The following is a 5820-nucleotide window of genomic DNA, read 5'->3' as shown; positions in this document are numbered from 1 at the left end:
CTTTGCCCACCAGTGACCATTAGAGGTCTAGGAACCCTTCACTCTGGTGTAAGGCCTACTTCAGTAGTAGTACAAGAGCAAACAATTACTTCAAGAGAGGCCTTATTAAATGTCCTGAGTGGAAATGAACTTATTAAATCATCAGTCCTGGGGACGTAATGGTCTGCCCAGGGTCAGGGGCAAAGTAGCCACAGGGGAGTCCATGACTTGTGGCAGGTCACAGGGGTCTTGGGCGGGAGAAGCAAAGAACTCCATTCTACTGGAAAGGCAACAGATGAAATGGGCTTCCCAGGAGGCACAGTGGTAAAAATTCCACCTGCAGTGCAGGAGACACAAAAGACACAGTTTCAATCCCTATGTTGGGAAGATCTCCTGGAGAAGAGGATGACAACCCACTCCAGTATTCTTGCCTGGAGAATCCCATGGACAAAGGAGCCGGGTGGGCTGCAGTCCATGGGGTCGCACAGAGTCAGACACGACTGACCACACACACACTCATGTATGAGATGCACTGGTTCTAGTTACTAATAGAAAAGAACAAAATTTTGAGGGTCCAACATGCTACGAGATACTGCATGTAGGCTAATTATGCTTAGAAGAATTCACCGTCAAAGCAGGCAGGGCTGCTGCCACAATAATCATTTCTGACTTTAATTGGGGAATGACCCTTTGGAAGCAGAGCTCAGAGAATCAATTTGCAGATAACATCAAAAGAGATTTAATCATATGTCTTCCTGTTTGATCATATGTCTTCCTGTTTGATCATACGTCTTCCTGTTTGAAAATGTTAGCTGCCGCTGTGCAGCCATATAATCGTTAATCTACCAGGTGAAAGATAGAAAACTTGGCCCACCCACTAAATCTTCTTCTCTTTTAAAAATACGTTTTCTCTGATTGCTTGTTTTCTAACTGAGAAACATTCTGCTTATGCGGTGGCTTATTTCTCGCCGCTAAGTTACTCGAGGTCCAAATGTCCTGAGGAGGAATATGAAAAAACAGGCTCTTGGATCTTCCTCGACATGACCATACAGGAGGCTGTAAGTAGAGCCTCGTTTTGCAATCTTGGGAATCAGGTGCAGGAGGGGAGGGAGCAAAGAAAGCCTGAGTGCCCTGGGCCTCCTGCACCCCAGAGTCGCCTGCCCCCCACCCATCTTCACGTCCCGCCCCTGACTCACACCCAAGGCAAAGAACAGAGCCAGGGAGAGAAAGCACTGGGGGTACTTGCCCCATTCGACCTGCTTCTGGAGCTTAGCTGTATCCCAGAGGTGGGGGTGCAGGAGAATTCCCAGATTGATGGGCCTGAGAAGGGGGACTGAGACCCATCTCCAAAGCAGGAGGTAAAACTGAAAGCCAGGGCCTTCCCTGGTGGCTCAGTGGTAAAGAATCTGCCTACTGATGTAGGAGACACAGGTTTGATCCCTGTTCTGGGAAGATCCCACCTGCTGTGGAGCAGCTAAGCCTGTGTGCCACAACTATGAGCCTGGGCCCCAGAGCCCTCACGCTGCAACTGCTGAAGCTGGTGTGCTCTAGAGCCTCTACACCACAAAAGAAGCCACGACAATGAGAAGCCTGAGCACCGCAACCAGAGAGTAGCCCCTGCTTGCCACAGCTAGGGAAAAGCCTGCACAGCAACAAAGACACAGTACAGCCAAAATTAAATAAAGAAAATTACTTAAAAACAAAAACTGAAGGCCAGCCTGCACAGGAGCTCTACTGCCCATAATTCAGCCTTTTAGCTGAGGAAGTTGGTCAAGGGGAGGTGGCAGGGGCAGGGCGAGGAGGGTGGGCAGCAGTCGCCCAGTGTGATTCAGAGGTGCCTGCAGGGACGATAGCAAACTCAAGTGGCAGTCACAGTCTCTCTGCAGCTCAGCACATCCCTCCCTCCACGGGCCTTCAGGACCAGGCTGGCTCAGCCCATCCCCTGCCCCAAAGATGAATGACAATCGGTCAGAGTCAGCCTGGGGCTGGGCTGAGACCTGGAAACAAGTCAAACAGCTGGGCAGGAAGAAAACTGTAGGCGGATGGGAAACCTTCCTGACCCACAGATGTGAAGGCGAGTTAGCACTCCCTTCTCAACCATGCGCTGGAGCAACAAGCCTTTGTAGCAAAATGAAAAATAGAAACAATGAGTGATGAGGAATAGTTAAGAGCAAAACGATCATTTTCTTGCAGATGATACGACTGTCTATGTATAAAATCCAATAAAATATCCTGATTAATAAAAGTTCAGTAAGATTTGCAGAGAACAAGAGCATTGCATGAAGTTCATAGTATTTCTTTACAATAGCAATAACAAATGGGAATTATGAAATATTCATAGCCATAGTAAAATCAATGACATTCATAGTTGTGGCAAAACCTAACAAGTATGCAAGCTCTTGACAGAGAAAACAACAAATGCGTTATTGAAAGATATAAAGAAAGCATTTAATATATGGGGAGAAGGGCAAGTTTCATGGATAGAAAGATTCAATTGTGCAAGTGAACTCTCCAAAATCTTTAAATTCAATGATAATTCAATCAAAGCTCCATCAAAATTATGGAGAACTTAAAAAGCTGATTTTAAAGAATGTGTGTAAAGAAACAGCTTAAGGAATGCTTGGAATGACACAGTACCTGGTTGAGGGATCAGGGGGAAGGCACAGATGAAGCGTACTGGGCAGAAGTTGATTATCACTGAAGCTGGGAACGAGTTACACTACTGGGCCCGACTCTTGAGAGTTCCTTGGATAGCAAGGAGATCAAACCAGTCAATCCTAAAAGAAATCAACTCTGAATATTCAATGGAAGGACTGATGCTAAAGCTGAAGTTCCAAAAATTTGGTCACATGATGTGAAGAGACAACTCATTGGAAAAGACCCTGATGTTGGGAAAGATTGAAGGCAGGAGGAGAAAAAGGGCAACAGAGGAGGAGATGGGTAGATGGCATCACTGACTCACTGGACATGAGTTTGAGCAAACTCCAGAAGATAGTGAAGGACAGGGAAGACTGGTGTGCTGCAATCCATGGGGTTGCAAAGAGTTGGATAAGACTTAGCCTCTGAATAATAACAGCTACTTTTGCATGTTTAAAATTCATAATTTTATAATTTATATAATAAATTTACAATACAAGATTTAAAAAGTTTGAGAAGAAAAACTAACTAAAAAAATTTTTTTAGAAAAAGTCAAATTGGGATTACTTATAAGAAAGTGAATATGTCAAAGGTACAATAATAAAGAGTGTGACAACAGCAGAGCAGTAGAAAAGTAGGCCAATGGAGAAGACCTCAGACAATCCTGTACGTGTTTGAGGATTTGGGGATCTGACAGCATCGGCATCGCCAGACGTTCAGTATGTAATATGGGGAGACTAGACTTCTCGGTCAGAAAAACCATTCAAGGAGATTCTTACTTCACGAATAAGATGAATTAAAGCTTAAATGTGGCCTCCCAAAAACTAGTAGGATGAAATATAGATAACAAAGGATTCTGTGATCATAAACATGGTGTGAGAAGAGGAAAGGGCAGAATAATCACTGCAGCATGGTGCCATTTGTGTAAAGTAACACTTTCAAAAACAAGTTTGGGGGCGGGGCCAGGTGGGCGGGCCCAGGTGGGCGGGGCTCAGGGGCCCGGAAGAACTGGCGCTGGAATTAGAACCCGAGGAGCCGCCGGGGCTCCTCTGGCTGCCCGGCCTGGGGGTGTCTGACGCCCCCAGCGCGGACGGCGCGGAGGTACTCTGTTTTTCTGTCAAGAGCTGACCATGTCAGAGTGAAAGGAAGCTATCTTTGCAGACTGCTGTCTGTGGAACCTTTGAAGACGGTAGAATAGCATTCGATTCGATTCTGCAAGGAGCCTGTGGATCAAGCTATGGTGGAAGATGTTTCGGAAAGGCAAAAAGCGCCACAGCAGCAGCAGTTCCCAGAGTAGTGAAATCAGTACCAAGATCAAGTCTGTAGACTCCAGCCTTGGGGGGCTCTCACGGTCCAGCACCGTGGCAAGCCTTGACACCGACTCCACCAAGAGCTCAGGACAAAGCAACAACAATTCAGACACCTGTGCAGAATTTCGAATAAAGTATGTTGGTGCCATTGAGAAACTGAAACTCTCAGAGGGGAGAAGTCTGGAAGGGCCACTGGACCTGATAAATTATATAGATGTTGCTCAGCAAGATGGAAAGTTGCCCTTCGTTCCACTGGAGGAAGAATTTATTATGGGAGTTTCCAAGTACGGTATAAAAGTATCCACATCAGATCAGTATGACGTTCTGCATCGGCACGCTCTGTATTTAATCATCCGGATGGTGTGTTACGACGACGGTCTTGGAGCAGGAAAGAGCTTACTGGCTCTGAAGACCACAGATGCGAGCAACCAAGAATACAGCCTGTGGGTTTACCAGTGCAACAGCCTGGAACAAGCACAAGCAATCTGCAAAGTTTTATCCACTGCCTTCGACTCTGTATTGACTTCTGAGAAACCTTGAATTCTGCAAGGGGGAAGTAAACTTCATGTGCAAATTCAGCTGTTTTCTCAATAGTTTCTGTTTCCAGTCTGCAGTGTTGAACTGTTACAGAAATATGAGCAATCTTTTGCTCTTGATTTTCTGAAGAAAATGCAGAGTATAAAATACCAGTCATTTGTTTTTCTAGTAAAAAAAAAAACAACAACAAGTTTGAATGGTTGATACATGTACATTTAGTTCAGTTTAGCCACTCAGTCATGTCTGACTCTTTGCGACCCCATAAACTGCAGCATGCCAGGCCTCCCTGTCCATCACCAACTCCCAGAGTTCACCCCAACTCATGTCCATTGAGTTGGTGATGCCATCCAACCATCTCAGCCTCTATCATCCCCTTCTCCTCCTGCCCTCAACCTTTTCCAGCATCAGGGTCTTTTCAGATGAGTTAGCTCTTCACATCAGGTAGCCAAACTATTGGAGTTTCAACTTCAACATCAGTCCTTCCAGTGAACACCCAGGACTGATCTCCTTTTGGATGGACTGGTTGATCTCCTTGCAGTCCAAGGGACTCTTGAGAATCTTCCCCAACACCATAGTTCAAAAGCACCAATTCTTTGACGATCAGCTTTCTTTATAGTCCAACTCTCACATCTGTATGTGACTACTGGAAAAACCATAGCTTTGACTAAACAGACCTTTGTTGGCAAAGTAATGTCTCTGCTTTTTAATATGCTGTCTAGGAGTAAATGTCCTTTAATTTCATGGCTGCAATCACCATCTGCAGTGATTCTGGAGCCCTCAAAAATAAAGTCAGCCACTGTTTCCACTATTTCCCCATCTATTTGCCATGAAGTGATGGGACCAGATGCCATGATCTTAGTTTTCTGAATGTTAAACTTTAAGCCAACTTTTTCACTCTCCTCTTTCACTTTCATCAAGAGGCTCTTTAGTTCTTCTTCACTTTCTGCCATAAAAGTGATGTCATCTGGATATCTGAGCTTATTGATATTTTTCCCAGCAATCTTGATTCCAGCTTGTTCCTCTTCCAGCCCAGCATTTCTCATGATGCACTCTGCATATAAGTTAAATAAGCAGGGTCACAATATACAGCCTTGATGTACTCCTTTCCCGATTTGGAACTAGTCCATGTTGTTCCATGTCCAGTTCGAACTGTTGCTTCCTGATCTGCATACAGGTTTCTCAAGAGGCAGGTACGGTGGTCTGGTATTCCCATCTCTTTCAGAATTTTCCACAGTTTATTGTGATCCACACAGTCAAAGTCTTCGGAATAGTCGATAAAGCAGAAATAGATGTTTTTCTGGAACTCTCTTGCTTTTTCCATGATCCAGCAGATGCTGGCAATTTGATCTCTGGTTCC

At 45.1% G+C, this 5820-nt stretch overlaps 1 pseudogene; it reads left to right on the top strand.

Annotated features, from left to right (window-relative positions):
• Nucleotides 1-3623: 3623 nt before the first annotated feature.
• Nucleotides 3624-4466, top strand: LOC136173535 (integrin beta-1-binding protein 1 pseudogene; annotated as a pseudogene).
• The last annotated feature ends 1354 nt before the right edge of the window (nt 4467-5820 follow it).

This window comes from Muntiacus reevesi, chromosome 8, assembly GCF_963930625.1.
Source record: "Muntiacus reevesi chromosome 8, mMunRee1.1, whole genome shotgun sequence".
Taxonomy (NCBI): Eukaryota; Metazoa; Chordata; class Mammalia; order Artiodactyla; family Cervidae; genus Muntiacus; species Muntiacus reevesi.
Note: the sequence above shows the minus strand (reverse complement) of the source record. Positions and strands in the feature narration are given on the sequence as shown.